General features: G+C 49.5%; 1 protein-coding gene across 3 annotated transcripts in view; it reads right to left on the reverse strand.

Moving 5' to 3' along the window:
* Window positions 1-19,858, reverse strand: part of sgms1b (sphingomyelin synthase 1b) — a 145,375-nt gene that overhangs the window by 77,556 nt on the left and 47,961 nt on the right. The window contains exon 1 of one of the 3 annotated variants that reach the window (XM_072478947.1): window positions 29-108. The exons of the other annotated variants lie outside the window; for them this stretch is intronic. The gene's annotated coding sequence lies outside the window, so the exon portion shown is untranslated. Of the gene's footprint in view, window positions 1-28; window positions 109-19,858 lie in introns of those variants that run through there. 3 annotated transcript variants of the gene reach the window in all.

A 19,858-nucleotide genomic window follows, 5' to 3' on the forward strand; every position in this document is an offset into this window, starting at 1 on the left:
TCCATGGCATAAAAATACTTTCCCTCACCTCTTATCCTTTTGCACTGATACAACAAATGTTACCTTTATGAGCCAACTTCAACTCTGTATTGTAAGAAAAACAAAAATATCTCTTGCATCCTCGCAGAAAGGTTTATTTATTAACAAGAGTAGTTAATAGCAAACCAGTCAAGATTAGTATCCCTGTTGACTCTTGTGCAATGACTATGGACTGAAAAAAGAACCCGAATTTAAAAACATATTTCACATATTTCCTGTACTTTGAGTATATAAATGCAGTTTAGATTGTTGTATTCCCATAAGTGACTATACTTCAATGACTGTCCTTGGGATATCCTGAGATCTTGAAGAATGCACGCTAAAATGCAAAATGTTTATTTCAACACAAACATATTTATATTTAGCATGAAAGTCACACTGCAATGTGCACTGGTGTTGCAAACAACAAAGTTCAGGAAGAAGGAGTACTACGGTCCTACTGCCTGATCCCAAATGTCAACATTCTCAATTATCCAGTAATTCCTTTCTACACTAACTGAGTCTCCCCTGGCAGACCACTTTTTGGAAAAGGCCATTGGCCTGCATTTCAAAAATATAGACAGTAATCTATTAAAATTACAATGCTGATGGTAATGCAATCAGAAAGCATAGAGCACGACATTTAAACTGTGCATGGAACTTCCTGCTTTTAATCTTGAGGCTGTTTTCCCTTCTTTCAGGTTTACAGCAAGCTGTAGATACTCGGCAAGGTTTGATTCATCTATTCCCTTAAGAATCTGAGCTCTCTACCTCTCCACAAAACAGGTGTCTTAACCTAGTTATCAAATTAGTTGCCACTTCTGTACGGTGTCCAACATCTGAGTATCCATACAGTTAAATAGAATTATACAATTTACTTCAGGTGTGCCAAACCAGCGCTTTGAGCAGGTTCACGGGGTCTGTACTCTATCCTTCTGACGACTACAATAACATGTACCATAAATCATGGCATATGTCGACCTTTGAAGCTTAAAAAAAAATCCCTCCAAAAACGGGGTCGCCTTGTCGAGTATGGAAAGTGAGCTGCCAGTGATGGTATAGGCTGTCATTTTTGAAATGTGAAAAAAAGTCATTCAAATTAAAATGTCATATTTTATTTAATGAAATAATTCTACGATTATAGTTTGTTCCACAATTGTAACTTTTATAAAACAGACAAATGTGTTGTCTTCAGCACCATTGAGATCATCCTGAGTTACTTTGGCTATGGTATCATCATAAAGATTCCACTCTGGATCAGATGTGACACTTCCAGTTTCGGAATCATCCCTCACAATAAATCATCTTCATCCATTAAATTGGGTATCCTGCAATGTTCTGATATCGACTTGTGCATTCGTAGCATTCCATGATTTGGTGACAAAACCACACAAAACATCAAGTGGGGAAGCATCATTATTGCCAATCTTTGTGATGTTTTTTTCTCGATCATCGATCCACCTATTCCATTCAGCGCAAAGATGATCCTTGAATGGTTTGCTGATGCACCCAAAGGTTGAAGCATTGCCCCGATAAAGGTACTTCAGACAGTATGGTGACACAGTGGTAAACACTGAGGACCCAGGTTCAACACCGGCCCCGGCTCACTGTCTGCGTGGAGTTTGCACATTCTCATCGTCTCTGCGTGGGTTTCACCCCCACAACCCAAAGATGCCCAGGTTAGGTGGATTGGCCACACTAAACTGCCCCTTAATTGGAAAAATTTATTTTAAAAATGCAGGTGCTTTTTGATTTGATCGATTTTATAGGTTTTGAAAATGTCCCATTAAATATGCTGCATTCTTTGTGCAGGTTACCAAGGTACCTACCTATTCGGCACATCCACAACGTCTCTCCACCCTCATCCTTCCAACCGTCATAATGGACAAACACAAAAAACTCCTGCAGAGAACTTGATTTTTGCCATAATTTAAATTTCCAAATACCATAGATGTTACTTTTGTTCCATCGACCTTGCAGGTGAGTGCCATCGTGAATCGCGTCTTCTCATGTTCTGCAGTTTTCACCAAAACCGTTTACGGACCTTCCCACTCCACAATTCAGTTGCTGGACATATGAAATTGCATGGGTGTTTCATCAATGTTATGATGATATAATGGGTGTAATGTGTTGTGCCACTGTCCGATGAATAACTGGAAGCTGATCATTTTGGCATCAGGGTCTCTTGGTAGTCTCAGAGTGATCTAGGTCTTCTGCTGCAACACTGGACTTTATTGTTCCATAAAGCGGATCCACCAACTTGCAGTTGCTCTGAAATCTTTGCTAGACTCATCTGAGTGCATGTACCCGCACTGCATTTCTGGTGACATTATAACCACTCTGACAATTTGAGGACCTATTCCAACACATGTTGCTCAAAATCAGGTTATTAGCTAGTCGCTGTTCTCATGGCGCATTTGGGCTTGGGCACCTTCTTCAGACTGGATTCCTTCTTTCATTCACACAGCAGTTTTTCACGAACATTGAATTCCAAAAATTTGGCACCGAACCACAAGACAATTAGGGCAGACTTTTTAAAAACCTGATCAAGAAAGTAGACTTGCATGAGCTGCCATAAAGGAGGAAAAAGGGGGGTAGAGATTTTTAGGGAGGGAATTCCAGGGCACAGGGCGCTCAACAGGTGAAAACGTGAGGAATGCAGATATCAGAGGGTCATGGGGCAGGAGAACATTGGAGGTAGGAAAAGGCAGGGCCACAAAGAACACTTCAGCACAGCCAGAAGAGTGCATTGATTTATTCAAGCCTGGTGGTAAAGTCATGGATGAAGGTTTCAGTAACAGAGGAAGGTGACTCACAGGCAAGAGTTGGGTGCCAATGCGCAGTTGTAAGAAGGCAGTCGTGTTGATGGGGTGATCGTGGTCAGAAGTCCACTATACATTCAAGGTCTAATTAACTTTTTCCGGATTTATTTTATACACTACTTTTCATCAACCCATCTTACTTTATTAGTTAGTCTGTCTCTTTCTTTTTGATCATCTTGTCCTGTCCTAATTTGGTGTAATCTGCATCTTGAAATTTGTTTTGTCCTCTTAGCTGCAATTGGCCACAATGCACTGCAAGAAGTAATGACCCCAAAACTGAACGCTGTAACAGCCCACCAGTGACACTTTGGGTTGTTAATGCAATTCACTTCAACCTTGCTTTCAATGGTTTCGCTCGCTTTCAATCCAAAAACTGGCTTGCAATTCCTCATCTACCTTTTAATTAATAATTTGAAGCACCGACTTCTGGTGGTGGTCATGAGGGTAGGTCGCGAAATTGGCAGCTCCCGGCGCGAACGGACTTACTGGCCCTTTTAAGGAGTTTCAGCGGCACCTCCTCGGCGAAATTCGGTGGGCAAACAACGCTGGAAGGCTCCCGGCATTGGTTTATGGAGGGGACCAGGAGTAGGACGGCGAAACAAGTGAGTACCTAGAAGCGGGTGGAACGGGTACGGGAACACAAAATGGTGGCCGGCTCGGATCAGGCAGCGTGAGCCCAGTGGTCGTGGGAACAGCAGGAGTTCCTCAGAAGTTGTTTTGCTGACCTAAAAACGGAGATGCTGGCCCCGATGAAGGCCTCAATGGAGAAGATGGTTGCGACCCAGAAGATGCAGGAGAAGGCGATCAAGGAGATCAAGAAAAAGGTCTCGGATAACGAAGACGAGATACTTGGTCTGGCCGTCAGGGTGGAGGTACATGATGCCTTGCATAAGAGATGGCAGGAGAGATTGGAAGACCTTGAAAACAGGTCCAGGAGACAAAACCTGCAAATTCTGGGCCTCCCTGAGGGTGCGGAGGGGTCGGATGCAAGTGCATTTGTGACCACATTGCTGGGGACTCTGATGGGGACAGGGGCATTACCTCGGCCTCTGGAACTGGACGGGGCACAGAGTCCTTGCAAGTAAGCCCAAGACTAACGAACCGCCGAGGGCTATGGTGGTACGGTTTCACCGCTTCTCAGACAAGGAATGTGTCTTGCGATGGGCTAAAAAGGAATGGAGCAGCAGGTGGGAGAACAGCGTAATTCGCATTTACCAGGACCTGGGGGCAGAACTGGCCAAGAGGCGTGCTGGATTCAACCGTGCTAAGACGGCCCTCCACAACAAAGGGGTGAAATTCGGACTGCTGCATCCGGCGAGGCTTTGGGCCACGTATCAAGATCGTCACCACTACTTTGTTACACTGGACGAGGCATGGACATTTATCAAACAGGAAAAGTTGGACTCGCGCTAAAGGACAGCCACACTGGGATGAAACGCTCTGGTGGGGCGGGCTAACATGATGCTGTCCTAACATAAGATTGGGAGTAATGTTAATTGTTTGATAGCCGGAGGGAGCTATGTTATGTTGTTTCCCTGTCTTGTTCCCTCTTTCTCTGGCAATGCTCTCGGCTTTTGTGGAGTTCGGCCACAGAGGGGAGGGGCCCTATACTTAGGGCTGCTCCTCAGGCATCTGGAGCCGTTTCTTTTGTGGGGCCGGGTTAGCGCCCGGGGTTTGTTTCACTGGGGGAGGGGGGGGGGGGGTGGAGGAAAGTATTCTTTGGGGGCTGTAAAGGCAGTTAAACTGGGCTTTCCATAGGAAGAGAGAGGGGCCCGAATAACGAGACAACAGGATGATCGGAGACAGAGGCGGGAGCGTCCGGGGTCAGCAGCCTCACGGAAGCGTAATGGGGGGAGAGTTAGTGTTAAGCTGGTGCTTGACTTGGGGGATTGGGATCGTGGGGCTGTTGGAGAGGGGGGGGGGTATGCTGTTTGCTGACAGAAGGGGAGCCAACTTTGGGGAACAGATGGAGAGTTGGGGGGGGGGGGCCACCAATGGGAGGGCTCGAGTAAGCGGGGGACTCGGGCTCTTGGCTGGCCAAAAAAGGGGATGGCTAAACCCCACCCCCACCCCCGTCCAGGCTGATCACGTGAAATGCGAGAGGTCTGAATGCGCCGGTCAAGCGGGCTTGCGTGTTCTCGCAACTAAAGGGGTTAAAGGCAGACATGGCCATGCTACGGGAGACTCATCTAAAACTCACAGATCAAACAAGATTGAGAAAGGGGTGGGTGGGCCAGGTGTTCCATTCGGGGCTGGATTCAAAGACCAGAGGGGTAGCAATTCTGGTCAGTAAACGGGTGGCACTCGAGGAAGAGAGTATTGTGGCTGATAAAGGGGGCAGATACATAATGGTTAGTGGAAAGCTGCAGGGGACCCGGGTGGTGCTAGTGAACGTCTACGCCCCAAACTGGGATGACGTGGAATTCATGAGACGCATGCTGAGTACAATTCCAGACTTAGACTCACATAATTTGATCATGGGGGGTGACTTCAACAGTCATTGACCCTGTATTGGACCGGTCAAAGTCCAGGTCAGGAAAGCGACCAGCAGCGGCTAAGGAACTGAGGGGTTTAATGGAACAGGCAGGGGTCATAGACCCATGGAGGTTCGCTCGGCCGAGGGCGAAGGAGTTCTCTTTTTTATCCCACATTCACAAAGTTTATTCTCGTCTAGATTTTTTTGTTGTGAGCAGGGCGTTAATCCCAAGGGTGGTGGGGACGGAATATTCGGCTATTGCAGTCTCTGACCATGCTCTGCACTGGGTGGACTTGCGACTTGGTGAAGAGAGGGCAGGGCCCACTCTGGAGGCTAGATGTGGGACTGCGAGCGGATGACAAGGTTTGTGGACGGATAAAGAGGAGCATTCAAAACTACTTGGAAACAAACGATACGGGAGAGGTAACGGCGACTACGGTTTGGGAGGCTCTGAAGGCAGTTATTAGAGGGGAGTTAATTTCTATCAGATCCCATAGGGAGAAGAAGGAATGAGCGGAGAGAGAGAGGCTAGTTGAGGAGATACTCAGAGTAGACAGGACACCCCCGAGACGGGACTACTGAAGGAGCGCCGGAGACTGCAGGCGGAGTTTGATCTGCTGACCACAGGGAAAGCGGTCGCACAGCTAAGTACGGCAAAAGGGGCAGTCTATGAATATGGGGAGAGAGCGAGTAGAATGCTGGCGCACCAACTTCGTAGGAGGGAGGCGCCCAGGGAAATTGGGGAAGTTAGGGATAAGGAAGGTAACACGGTCTTGGAGCCAGAGGGGGTGAACAAAGTCTTTAGGGTGTTTTATGATAAACTGCACGAGTCAGAACCCCCGGCGGGAGGGGAAGGGATGGAGCAATTTATGGACCAATTGAGGTTTCCAAAGGTGGAAGAGGATCTGGTGGAGGGACTGGAGGCCCCGATAGAGTTGGAGGAGATTGTTAAGGGCCTAGGGAGTATGCAGTCAGACAAGGCCCCGGGGCCGGGCGGCTAACCTGTAGAATTCTACAAGGAATTTTCGGAACTGTTGAGTCCACTCCTGCTAAGGACCTTTAACGAGGCTAAAGAAAGAGGGACCCTCCCCCCAACAATGTCACAGGCTTCGATTTCACTCACTCTCAAACGGGAGACAGATCTGCTACAATGTGGGTCCTACAGACCGATATCGCTCTTGAACGTCGATGCCAAATTGCAGGCCAAGATTTTGGCCGCTAGAATTGAGGGCTGTGTCCCAGGGGTGATAGGGGAGGATCAGACAGGCTTCGTTAAGGGCAGGCAACTGAGCTCCAATGTACGGAGGCTCCTAAACATTATTATGATGCCCTCAGAAGGAGGGGAGGCAGAAGTAGTGGCTGAGTTGGATGCAGAGAAAGCCTTTGACCAGGTGGAATGGGAGAACCGGTGGGAAACGCTAAGAAGGTTTGGATTTGGTGAGGGATTCATAGGGTGGGTCCAACTACTTTATCAGGCCCCCGTAGCAAGTGTATGCAGGAGCAGGGTGAGATCGGACTATCACCGAGGGACGAGGCAGGGGTGCCCCCTCTCCCCGTTACTATCCGCCCTTGCAACAGAGCCGTTGGCCATAGCACTGCAGGCTTCAAAGAACTGGCAGGGGTTGGTAAGGAGCATCGGGTCTCGCTCTGTGCGGATGATCTGCTCCTGTATATTTCAGACCCACTAGAGGGGATGGGGGAGGTCAGGCAGATTTTGATGGACTTCGGCAATTTTTCAAGGTACAAATTAAACGAGGGGAAAAGCGAGATGTTCGTGATTCAAGCTAAAGGGCAGGAGAAGAGACTGGGAGAGCTTCCGCTTAAGATGGTGGAGAAGAGCTTTCAGTACCTAGGTATACAGGTGGCTCGGAACTGGGATGCCCTCCACAAGCTTAACTTATCCCGGCTGGTAGAGCAGATGGAGGGGGACTTTAAAAGGTGGAACATGCTCCCGCTTTCTCTAGCGGGGAGGATGCAGACCGTTAAGATGACGGTCCTCCCCAGATTTTTGTTTGTCTTCCAGTGCCTTCCCATCTTCATCCCCAAGTCCTTCTTTCAGCAGGTGAACAAGATCATTTCGGGATTTGTATGGGCAAATAAGGTCCCGCGAGTAACGAGACAGTACCTAGAGCGCTGGCATAGGGCAGGTATTAAAAGGATGGGGGGACCTGTTCATAGACGGGCCATTTCCCAGCTTGAAAGCACTGGAGGAGAAATTCAATTTGCCCCCCGGAAATGCCTTCAGATACACGCCTTTCTTAAATAACAGGTGGTGACATTTCCGTTGCTACCCCCGCGTAGGATACAAGATAGGGTGGTCTCCGGCACCTGGGTAGGGGAGGGGAAGGTGTCGGACATCTACCAAGAACTACAGGAGGTGGAGGAAGCCCCAGTGATGGAACTTAAGGGCAAGTGGGAGGAGGAGCTCGGCAGGGAGCTGGATGCGGGCCTGTGGGCTAATGCCGTAAATAGGGTTAAATATTCTTCATCATGTGCCAGGCTTAGCTTAATCCAGTTTAAGGTGGTCCACCAGGCACACATGACGGCAACGAGAATGAGCAACTTCTTTGGGGTTGAGGATCGATGTGCGAGGTGTGTGGGAAGCCCAGCGAACCATGTCCATATGTTCTGGGCATGTCCGGCTCTTAAAGGATTCTGGCAGGGATTCGCTAAGGCAATGTCCAAGATCCTAGACACGCCGGTGGTGCTGAGTCCAGAGATAGCGATCTTTGGTGTGTCAGGCGATCCGGGAGCTCAGGAAGTGAAAGAGGCCGAGGTCTTGGCCTTTGCCTCCCTGGTAGTCCGGAGACGGATCCTTTTAATGTGGAGGGACTCAAAACCCCCGAGTGTGGCGACCTGGATTGGTGACATATCTGGGTTCCTCAGTCTCGAGAAAATAAAGTTTGCCTTGAGAGGGTCCATGACAGGGTTCTCTCGGGGGTGGCAGCCGTTCCTCGACTTTCTAGGAGAGCCCTAAAATGTCAGCAGCAGCAATCCGTTGGGGAGGGGGGAGAAATGTTGCGTATTATTGTTCTTTTTTCTTTATATAATGTTAACATTCACCTTGTTTTGTTAAATGTCGTAAATGGTTATGCAAAAATTATGTTTTGATAAAAATCTGAATAAAAATAATTTTTTTAAAAAAAATAATTTGAAGCACCGTATCAAGGATCTTACTAAAACCAAAATGCTTTGCATCCATAGAAAGCTAAAAACCAAAGAACATGCCACAAACCCATGAACATTCCTCCAAAGAACATGCCACAAACCCATGATAATTTCCCCTTTACCTTCTTAATATACTTATCAGACAACAAAGCCATTACTGGTTTCATTGGCCATTTCCTTAAATGCCCTAGTATCAAGTGAATCCAAGCTACTGCCTTGTCTACCCTTAACCTTCTCAGCCCAGAGGCTTTTTTTTCCCACTAAATCTTCCTCCACTTTACCTCCCCCAGCCCCCGTGCCATCTCCGACCACCAGCCACCCTCCCTCCCCGACAAATTGTTCCACGCATGATGAATGTAGGAATTTTGGATATAGTGTATTATATGTATTTGGTGCAGTAAGGTTTTTTCTCATTAGCGTATCCTTAGTTTGGTATTCTCCTGCTTTATTAGTTTAAATAACACTTGCCTATTAATCCTCTCAACTAGAATAAATTCCATGATCATCTAGTTCAAAGTCTCGCATTTTAAAATCAAAACTGAGCTCAAGTTCCGAGACCTTACCAGTCACTTGTGCTGACTGGTTTCGACCTTTGGTTTTAAAAGTCATTCTCATCCAATGTAGAGAGAATTATAAGCTATTAGTAGCTCATTTTATTTCCTTAATAAATCGTTATGTGACAGATTAAATGAATTTGTTTCATTTAACTTTCATCATTCTTTTTCTGATGTGAAAGGGACAGTTTGCTCTATTTGTATTTGGAATGATTTACAGAGACATGTGAAGTATTGTCTTCATATTAAAGAATAAAACTATGTTCAGGATATTTGTGGCTGTACCTCTGAAGTATTATAGAATTAGGAGAATTCCCATAACCTTCCTCATAGTTGGGTTAGAAGCTAGGGAGCACCACGCTTCCTACAGATCCCAAAAGACACAGTTGTATCAGAATTTTTATTTAGTTCCTTAAGTTATATAAAAATGATTTTTTTTTCTGCCACTCATGCCATTTCAATTTCACCTCAAGTCTCGGACTTTGCACATTGGGTGGTTCCTGCTAGAGCTTGAGTTTTTGGCCCTTTCCACCCAGATTTTGGGGGGGGGGGGGGAAGATTTCAAATGATTGATCTCCAGAAAAGTTGCGGTACCTAAAGGATATTGAAAAGGAGCAAGCAGCCGCCTGAGAGCTTGGGTTCAGTGCGGACTTCTGTTGGTGAAAAGATGGCGGAAGCAAGCTCGCCAGGTGGGGGGTGCCTATTATGGTGGACAAGCTTGCTGAGGTGATGGCGGTGGAGTTTGAGCGGCAGTTCACCAAGCATTTTGAGCGACATGGGAAGGAGATGATGGCCTCACTCAAATAGTTGGTGGACGATACACTCGCCCCCCCCGATAAAGTAGATTCTTGGAAAGATGGTGACAGTGATGTGGGAGCAAGGTTGTGTTAAAGGGGGCAGAGGAGACATTGTCGTGGCACAGCGACCAGCTTACCCTGATGGAAGAGGAGCTGTGGCGGGAGGAGGAGAGCAACAAAGTGTTGAGAGCCAAAGTGGAGGACATTGGAGAACAGGTCACAGTGGCAGAATCTGCGGATTGTGGGACTGCCTGAGGCGCTGGAGGGCCGGAGGGCTTTTCGGGGACACTTTGCTATGTTTTTGGATGGAGGAAGAGGAGGAGGACACCTCCCTCTTTGAGTTGGATAGAGCTCATCGGTCGCTCCAGCCGAGGCCGAAGGGAATGAACTACCAACAGCGGTGACAGACTGTTTTCATAGCTACCAGATGAAGAAGAGGGTTCTGAGATGGGCGAAGCAGAATCTGGAAGGGAGGTGAGAATACAGTGGTATTCGTATATACCAACACCTCACGAAGGCAGCGTTGCACAAGAGTAACGTGCGGTTTGGGGTGGTCTACCCAGCGATAGAGAGAGTTACACATAACTCCAAGCATTATTACTTTGAGACAGCAGAGACGTTCATGAGGACTGAAGGACTGGAACTGAATGGAGTTTGGACTCCACTTTTTCTTATGTTGTGGTTGGGAGGGGATGGCTCTGAAACGTTGAGGCAATATTTTGGAGTTTGTTTCCCTTTGTTTGAGGGTCTATTTTGCTGAGTTGTTTGGAAGGACTGGATGTGGGTGGGGGGCTTTTATGTTGTTTTTTCCATATTGGGCATATGGAGGGAGGGGTCTCTCCCAGGGGCCACCTCGCTAGCAAAGGCAAGTTGGGCGAGAGCGATGTGGGGGGGGCGGGGGGGGCATGGCTATCGGAATCTGTGTGGACAAGTTTCGATGGGCCTGGGAGGTGTGAATGGTGGTGAAATGGGGAGTATGCAGAAAGAAGTGGTTTCGCGAGGAAGTGGCTGGGGGGCTTCTGGCAGAGGGGATTGGGGGGGGGGGGGGGGAAGTAGTTTGGTTGGCGGTGACTAGAGGCAGGATTGAGTCCCGTTTGTTGGGCGGGAGCAGTGAATATGACTGACAGGAGGTTGGGGTGGGGGGGGGGGGGGGGGGGGGGGGGGGGAAGAGAAGAGAGAGGAGGAACGGTTGATTTTGACATATAACCGTAGAATACCTACAATGCAGAAGGTGGCCATTCAGCCCATCATGTCTGCACCAACCCTCCGAAAGATCACCCTACCGAAGCCCACTCACTTGCCCTATCCTCGTAAGCCCACCTAACCTGCTCTCATCTTTTGGAAACCAAGGGGCAATTTATCATGGCCAATCCACCTAATGTACACTTCTTTGGACTGTGGGAGGAAACCCACACAGACACACTGAGAAAGTGCAAACTTCACAGGCAGTCACCGAAGGCTGGAATTGAGCTCTTTTGGTCTTAGAATATACATTTTAGCAGTTTCTAAGGAAGTAAGACTGAAGTTTATGGAGTAAACAGTCGTTTCAGGCAATATCTGGAAGCAACATAAAGGATAGCTCGACAGGAAAAGGTTATACCAGGTTTTACACTGCCCAGCTGCAGAGACACTCTAAAGGAGATTAAATCAATTCTCAGTGAAGGAAAGAGAAAGGGAAACAACCTTTTTTCCTTAAATACGTAAAATGGCACAGTTCAATAACATGGATGCTCACATATGTACAAATAAAGAGCAGACAGACACAAGTTAATTATAAGCCAGCAAACCAACACACAATAAATAGCAAATTACTGGAACATGTAAAAACAATTTACAGGGAAAAGGACGGTAATAGTACGATAGAGAAAATGGTCTTGAAAGCAGGCCAGCAGCACGGTTCGATTCCCGTAACAGCCTCCCCGAACAGGCGCCGGAATGCGGCGACTAGGGGCTTTTCACAGTAACTTCATTTGAAGCCTACTTGTGACAATAAGCAATTTTCATTTCATGGTCATATTTAGTTTTAAATTACAATCAACGATGGAACAATTAGACAGGGTTGTAGTCTTTTCCTCCTCCACCTATTTGGATTTTCTTTTAATTTACTTTTGTGCCGTTACTCTTATTGCAAGGTCAATCCTTTTATAACACACAATCTTAAAATAGATGTGTTCAATATTGAACATTTTGACCACTCAAACCAAAATCGCAAGTACAAGATAGTGTCACTTTGAGGTTATGACTGCCATAAAATCCAATGGTAGTTAGTGAACACTTATTAGATATATTATCATAGAATTTACAGTGCAGAAGGAGGCCATCGAGTCTGCACCGGCTCTTGGAAAGAGAACCCTACCCAAGGTCCACACTTCCACCCTATCCCCATAACCCAGTAACCCAACCCAACACCAAGGGCAATTTTGGACACGAAGGGTAATTTATCATGGCCAATTCACCTAACCCGCACATCTTTGGACTGTGGGAGGAAACCGGAGCACCCGGAGGAAACCCACGCACACACGGGGAGAACATGCAAACTCCGCACAGACAGTGACCCAAGCCAGGAATCGAACCTGGGACCCTGGAGCTGTGAAGCAATTGTGCTGTCCACAAAGCTACCGTGCTGCCCTACGAACTCCAATAAACTAAAAGAAGCCCAATGTTTATTTCATATATATTCAAATTCATGTAATTGCAGCAATCATATTAGAACACAAAGTAGGAAAAACCTGGAACTCTCCTATCCCTCACCGCAAAAAAAAACACTGGGTGCCAAATCAAAGGCAGATTAAAGGGTTTTTGCAGATCTGGTTGAATGGCAGAACATACATGAATTGCAAAATAGCCTACGTATTACTTTTGTTCTTTAAATATTTTTTATTCTCCTTTTTCACATTTTCTCCCAAATTTACACCCACCAACAATAAACAATAATCAGTAACAAATATGTCAATCCCCATATCAAAAACAACGATCCCATCCTCCCACCAAACCCCAAACATTAGCCCACATGTTCACACAAACAAATGACAAAAAGGAATTAGGGATCACCCATAGTCGCCATTAACACACACAGCCCCCCTCCCCCCAACCCTCCCACCCACCCGCCCCAACTAGTGTTCGATGTTATCCAGTTCTTGAAAGTGCATAATGGTTTCCGGTTGCGGCTATGCCTAGGTAGGTCGCACAATAAGGCCAATAACGGACTTTTGGGCCCTTTTAAGGAGCTCCAGCGGCACTTTGACGCCGATTCCCAGTGTGGGAAGGAAACAGTGAGGGTCCCCCAGCGCTGTATGGAGTGGACCAGGAGTGGGGCGGTCAAAAAAGTGGCTTTGGAGAAGAGGAGAAGAACGGGCATGAAAAAGCAAGATGGCGGCTGGCGGGGATCAGGCAGCGTGGGCCCAGTGGTCAAGGGAGCAGCAGGAATTTTTAAGAAACTGCTTTGCGGATTTAAAGGCGGAGATGCTGGCCCCTATGAAGGCGTCAGTTGAAAGGTTGGTGGAAACCCAGAAGATGCAGGGGACGGCGATCAAGGAGGTGCAGCAGGAGGCCTCTGATAATGACGAGATTCTGGGCCTGGCGGTTAGACGAGGCGCTGCACAAAAATTGGCAGGTGAAGCTGGAGGACCTGGAGAATAGGTCAAGGAGGCAGAACCTGCAGATTCTGGGTCTCCCTGAAGGCGTGGAGGGGTTGGATGCTGGGGCGTATGTGACCACGATGCTGGGTACGCTGATGGGCGCGGCGGCTTTCCCGCAGCCCCTGTAGCTGGATGGGGTGCACAGAGTCCTGGCAAGGAGGCCGAGGGCGAACGAGCCGCCGAGAGCTATGGTGGTAAGGTTCCACCGCTTCACCGACAAGGAATGTGTCCTGCGATGGGCGAAGAAGGAGCGGAGCAGCAGGTGGGAGAACACCGAGATTCGTATTTATCAGGACTGGAGTGCAGAGCTGGCCAAGAAGCGTACGGAAAGGGAGTGAAGTTCGGGCTGTTACAACCAGCGAGGCTGTGGGTTACCTATCAGAACCGGCATCACCATTTAGACACGCCGGACGAGGCGTGGACTTTCATCAAGAATGAGAAGCTGGACTCGAGTTAATGGACTGCAGTATGTTGTGGGGGTTGTTGTTGGGGTGGGGGGGGGGCTGGGGGGGGCGGTGTTATGTTGGGGTTTTCCCCATGTTTTCTTGTGTTTCTGTGACCCCTTTGCCCTGGGCCCTCGAGGCTGTGGGCGAGGTCGTAGTTGGGAAGAGCTGCGTCACAGGAGGTGGGGTCGCCCAGACAGGGAGCGCGGTTTACCCGCGAAATGGTGGGGGGGGCACCTGAAGCTGGGGGTTTGAGTGTACGGTACTTTGTTTTGTTTTTCTTTCCCTGTTCACACGGGAGGGGGACTCTCTCTACCCCACTTAGGTGGGGGAGGGGGTTGGATGTTTGTAAGGGGAACCCACAGGGGGATTGGAGGTGGAGGCGGGAGCGGCCGGGGTCAGCATGAGTCAGCTGACTTACGGGAGTGCAATGGGGGGGGGGGGGGGGGGGGGGGGTAGGGGGGTTAAGCGGATGCTTAACTGGGGAAGGGGGGGTTAAGGGGGGCTGGGATGCTGCTGTGCTGACTGAGGGGGAATCGATGTTAAAGGGGAGACTTGGGACGGGGAGCCTCCGCATGGGGGGCTGGTGCGGAAGGCGCGGGCATGTGGCTGGCCTAAAAAAGGAGATGGCGAGTCAGCTGAGGGGTGGTAGCCCCCCCCCCGACCAGGCTGATCACGTGGAACGTGAGAGGCCTGAATGGGCCGGTCAAGAGGGCCCGTGTGTTTTCGCACTTAAAAGGGCTAAAGGCAGACGTAGCCATGCTACAAGAAACGCACCTGAAGATCGCGGATCAAACCAGGCTGAGGAAAGGATGGGTGGGGCAGGCTTTCCACTCAGGGCTGGATGCGAAGAACAGGGGGGGGGGGGGGGGGGTCACAATTTTGATGAGCAAGCGGGTGGCATTTGAGGCAGCAGGTGTTGTGGTGGATAAAGGGGGTCAAAATGTTATGGTGAGTGGCAGGTTGCAGGGGGCCCGGATGGTGCTAGTGAATGTGTATGCTCCGAACTAGGACGATGCAGGGTTCATGAAGCGGATATTGAGTAGGATTCCGGATCTGGAGTCATGCAGCTTGGTAATGGGGTGGGACTTTAACACGGTCCTGGACCCGGCGCTGGATTGGTCTAGGTCGAGATCGGATAAGAGGCCGGCAGCGGCCAAGGTCCTGAGGGGGTTCATAGACCAGATTTTGGGGGGGGGGGGGGGGGGGGGAGTGGACCTGTGGAAATATGTCGTGCCAAGAGCAAAGGAATTTTCCTTCTTCTCCCATGTGCACAAGGCATAACCGCGGATTGACTTTTTTCGTGGTAAGTAGGGCGCTAATCCAGATAGTGGAGGGGGTGGAGCATTCGGCCATTGCGATCTCGGATCATGCCCCGCACTGGGTCGAGTTGGGGCTGGGGGAGGAGAGAGGCCAATGGCCTCTGTGGCGAATGGACGTGGGACTACTGACGGACGAGGTCGTCTGTGGGCGGGTTCGGAGGTGTATCCAAGGCTATGTGGAGACCAATGATAATGGGGAGGTTTCGGTGAGTGTGGTCTGGGAGGCGCTGAGAGCAGTTGTCAGAGGGGAACTAATTTCAGTCAGGGCCCACAGGGAGAAGAGGGATAGGATGGAGAGATTGGTGGGGGAGATACTTAGGGTGGACAGGAGGTATGCGGAATCCCCCGAGGAGGGGTTGCTGAAGGAGCGCCGGAGCCTACAGGCGGAGTTTGACTTGCTTACCACAGGGAAGGCTGAGGCTCAGTTGAGGAAGGTACAGGGAGCAGTGTACGAGTATGGGGAGAAGGCAAGTAGGATGCTGGCGCATTAGCTGCGGAAGAGAGAGGCGGCCAGGGAGTTTGGGGGAATTAGAGATGGGGGGGGGTAATACGGTGCCGAGCTCAGCCAGGATTAACAAGGTCTTCAAGGACTTTGAATTGTATGAGTCAGAACCCGGGGGGCGGGAAGAGAGAGAGAGAGAGAGAGAGAGAGAGAGAGAGAGAGAGAGAGAGAGAGAGAGAGAGAGGGGAGGGAAAGAGGAGGAGAGGGGGTGAGGCAGTTCCCGGACCAACTGAGGTTTCCACAGGTGGAGGAGGAGCGAGCAGAGGGATTGGGGGCCCTGATTGAGATGGAGGAACTGGTTAAGGGGTTAGGGGGTGTGCAGGCGGGCAAGGCCCTGGGACCGGATGGGTATCCCGTAGAGTTTTATAGGAAATTCTTGGAGCTGCTGGGTCCGCTGTTGTTGAGGACTTTCAATGAGGCTAAGGAAAAGGGAACCCTTCCCCCGACGATGTCGCAGACTCTGATCTCGCTTATCCTCAAGCGAGATAAGGACCAGTTGCAATGTGGCTCCTATAGGCCGCTTTCGCTCCTTAATGTGGATGCCAAGATTTTGGCCACTAGGATTGAGGACTGTGTCCCGGGAGTGATCAATGAGGATCAGACGGTGTTTGTGAAGGGCAGGCAGTTGAATAAGAATGTGCGGAGGCTCCTGAATGTGATCATGATGCCCTCGGAAGGGGGGGGATGCAGAAGTGGTAGCGGTAATGGACGCAGAGAAAGCCTTCGATCGGGTGGAGTGGGAGTACCTGTGGGAAGTGTTAGGCAAATTTGGGTTTGGAGGGGAGTTTATAGGGTGGGTCAAATTGTTGTATCAGGCCCCTGCAGCGGGGGGGGGGGGGGCATCATGTTTCACTATATGCGGATGACCTGCTCCTGTACATTGCGAATCCGGTGGAGGGGATGGGGAGATCATGCAGATTCTTAGAGATTTTGGAGAATTTCCAGGGTACAAGCTGAATGTTGGAAAAAGCGAGCTTTTTGTGATACATGCGAGGGGCCAGGGAGAGCTACCGCTTAAGATGGAGGAGAGGAGCTTTCGCTTCTTGGGCATTCAGGTGGCTAAGAGCTGGGGGGGTCCTGCACAATCTCAATTTAGCGCGGCTGGTGGATCAGATGGAGGAGGACTTTAAGAGGTGGGACATGCTGCCGCTTTCCCTGGCGGGCAGGGTGCAGTCCGTAAAGGTGACGGTCCTCCCCAGGTTATTGTTCGTCTTCCAGTGCCTTCCCATTCTCATCCCCAAGTCCTTTTTCAAGCGGGTAAATAGGATTATTACAGGATTTGTGTGGGCAAACAGGACCCAGTGTGTTAAGAGACTGTTCTTGGAGCGTGGGGGCGGGGGGGGGGGCGCTGCCGAACTTTTGCAGCTATTACTGGGCAGCGAATATATCCATGATTCGGAAATGGGTAATGGAGGGAGAGGGGGCAGCTTGGAAACGGTTGGAAGCGGCGTCTTGTAAAGATACTAGCTTGGGGACACTGGTAACGGCGCCGGCGCCGCTTCCACGGTATAGCACGAGCCCGCTGGTGGCGGCGACATTGAGGATCTGGGGCAGTGGAGACGGCACAGGGGGCTTCAGTCTGGGCCCTGATGCGGAACAATCACAGGTTCGTTCCAGGTAGAATAGACGGGGGTTCCTAAGTTGGCACAGGGCGGGTATCAAAAGGATGGGGGACGTGTTCATTGATGGGACGTTTGCTAGTCGGAGGGCGCTGGAGGAGAAATTTGGGCTACCCCCAGGGAATACCTTTAGGTACATGCAGGTTCGGGCGTTCGTTAAAATGCAGGCGAGGGAATTCCCGCTGCTGCCTGCCCGGAGGATAAAGGACAGAGTGGTCTCGGACGTGTGGGTAGGGGATGGCAAGATATCGGAAATATATCAGGAGCTGCAGGAGGCGGAAGAGGCCTTGGTGGAGGAGCTGAAGGGCAAGTGGGAGGAAGAGCTGGGTGAGGAGCTGGATGAGGGCCTGTGGGCTGACGCCCTGGGCAGGGTCAATTCCTCCTCATCCTGCGCCAGGCTTAGCCTGATTCAGTTCAAGGTGGTACACCGGGCGCATATGATGGTGGCGAGAATGAGTAAGTTCTTTGGGGTGGAGGATAGGTGTGTGAGGTGCTCAGGGAGCCCAGCAAATCATGCCCATATGTTCTGGGCATGCCCGGCACTTACAGGATTTTGGAAAGGCAGGATTTTGGAAAGGCTTCGCAAAGACTATGTCCAAGGTCTTGGATACTCAGGTTAAACCAAGCTGGGGGATAGCAATATTTAGGGTATCAGACGATCCGGGAGTGCAGGAGTCGAAAGAGGCCGGAGTTCTGGCCTTTGCCTCCTTGGTAGCTCGGAGAAGGCTCTTGTTAACGTGGAGGGACGCGAAGCCCCCAAGCGTAGAGGCTTGGGTCAGTGACATGGCGGGATTTCTCAGATTGGAGAGGATAAACTTGGCCTTGCGAGGGTCCTTGCAGGTGTTCTCCAGGCAGTGGCAACCGTTCCTTGACTTTCTTGTGGAACGTTAGATGAAGGTCGGCAGCAGCAGCAGCAAACCAGTGGGGAGGTGGTTTGGGTGGTGGATGGATTTCATTTGTAAAGGGCAGATACCCCACCTTGTTTTGTTAACTTGGTTTCTGTTATATTGCTATGTTTTCTTTTCGTTGTTTTTCTTTTTGTAGTGGTTTGTGAAAATTATTGACAAATTTTGAATAAAAACAAATTTAACAAAAAAGAAAGTGCATAATGAATAATGCCCATGAATTGTAGAACCCCTCCATCCTTCCCCTCAGTTCAAAGTTTCTCAAGAGTCAAGAATTCCAACAGGTCCCCCCGCCAGGGCACAGGGTGGAGAGGTTGCTCTCCAACCGATCAGGATCCGCCTTCGGTCGATCAATGAGGTGAAAGCTACAACATTTGCCTCCGCACCAGTTTCCAACCCTGGCTGGTCCGACATCCCGAATATGGCCACCCGGGGGCCGGGTCCAGTTTCACATCCACCACTTTAGAAATTACCCTAAAAACCTCCTTCCAGTAATCCTCCAGCTTTGGACAGGACTAAAACACATGAACGTGGTTTGCGGCCCCCCCCTGCAATGTTCACACACATCTTCTACTCCTTCAAAGAATCGGCTCATCCTGACCCTCGTGAGTTGTGCTCTGTATACCACCTTCAGCTGTATCAGCCCCAACCTCACACACGAGATGGAGGCATTCACTCTCCGGAGTACCTCACACCAGAACCCCTTCTCCATATCCTCTCCCAACTCTTCCTCCCACTTTGCTTTGATCCCTTCCAGTGGTGCCTTCTCCTCTTCCAAAATAGCTCTGTAAACCGCCGACACTACCCTCTTCTCCAGTCACCCCGTCGTCAGCACCTCCTCCAATCTACATATTATTTTGTGCAATTAATTTTTTTTAAAAAAGGCTTTTTCGTGTATTAGAAATCTAGAAAGAAAAGAGTGGGGATTAATGGGTGTTTCTCTGGTTGGTAATCAGTAGCTAGTGGTGTCCCTCAGGGATCAGTGTTGGGCCCACAACTGTTCACAATTTACATAGATGATTTGGAGTTGGGGACCAAGGGCAATGTGTCCAAGTTTGCAGACGACACTAAGATAAGTGGTAAAGCAAAAAGTGCAGAGGATACTGGAAGTCTGCAGAGGGATTTGGATAGGCTAAGTGAATGGGCTAGGGTCTGGCAGATGGAATACAATGTTGACAAATGTGAGGTTATCCATTTTGGTAGGAATAACAGCAAAAGGGATTATTATTTAAATGATAAAATATTAAAACATGCTGCTGTGCAGAGAGACCTGGGTGTGCTAGTGCATGAGTCGCAGAAAGTTGGTTTTCAGGTGCAACAGGTGATTAAGGAGGAAAATGGAATTTTGTCCTTCATTGCTAGAGGGATGGAGTTTAAGACTAGGGAGGTTCTGCTGCAATTGTATAAGGTGTTAGTGAGGCCACACCTGGAGTATTGTGTTCAGCTTTGGTCTCCTTACTTGAGAAAGGACGTACTGGCACTGGAGGGTGTGCAGAGGAGATTCACTAGGTTAATCCCAGAGCTGAAGGGGTTGGATTACGAGGAGAGGTTGAGTAGACTGGGACTGAACTCGTTGGAATTTAGAAGGATGAGG

This window comes from Scyliorhinus torazame, chromosome 16 (assembly GCF_047496885.1).
Source record: "Scyliorhinus torazame isolate Kashiwa2021f chromosome 16, sScyTor2.1, whole genome shotgun sequence".
NCBI classification, from domain to species: domain Eukaryota; kingdom Metazoa; phylum Chordata; class Chondrichthyes; order Carcharhiniformes; family Scyliorhinidae; genus Scyliorhinus; species Scyliorhinus torazame.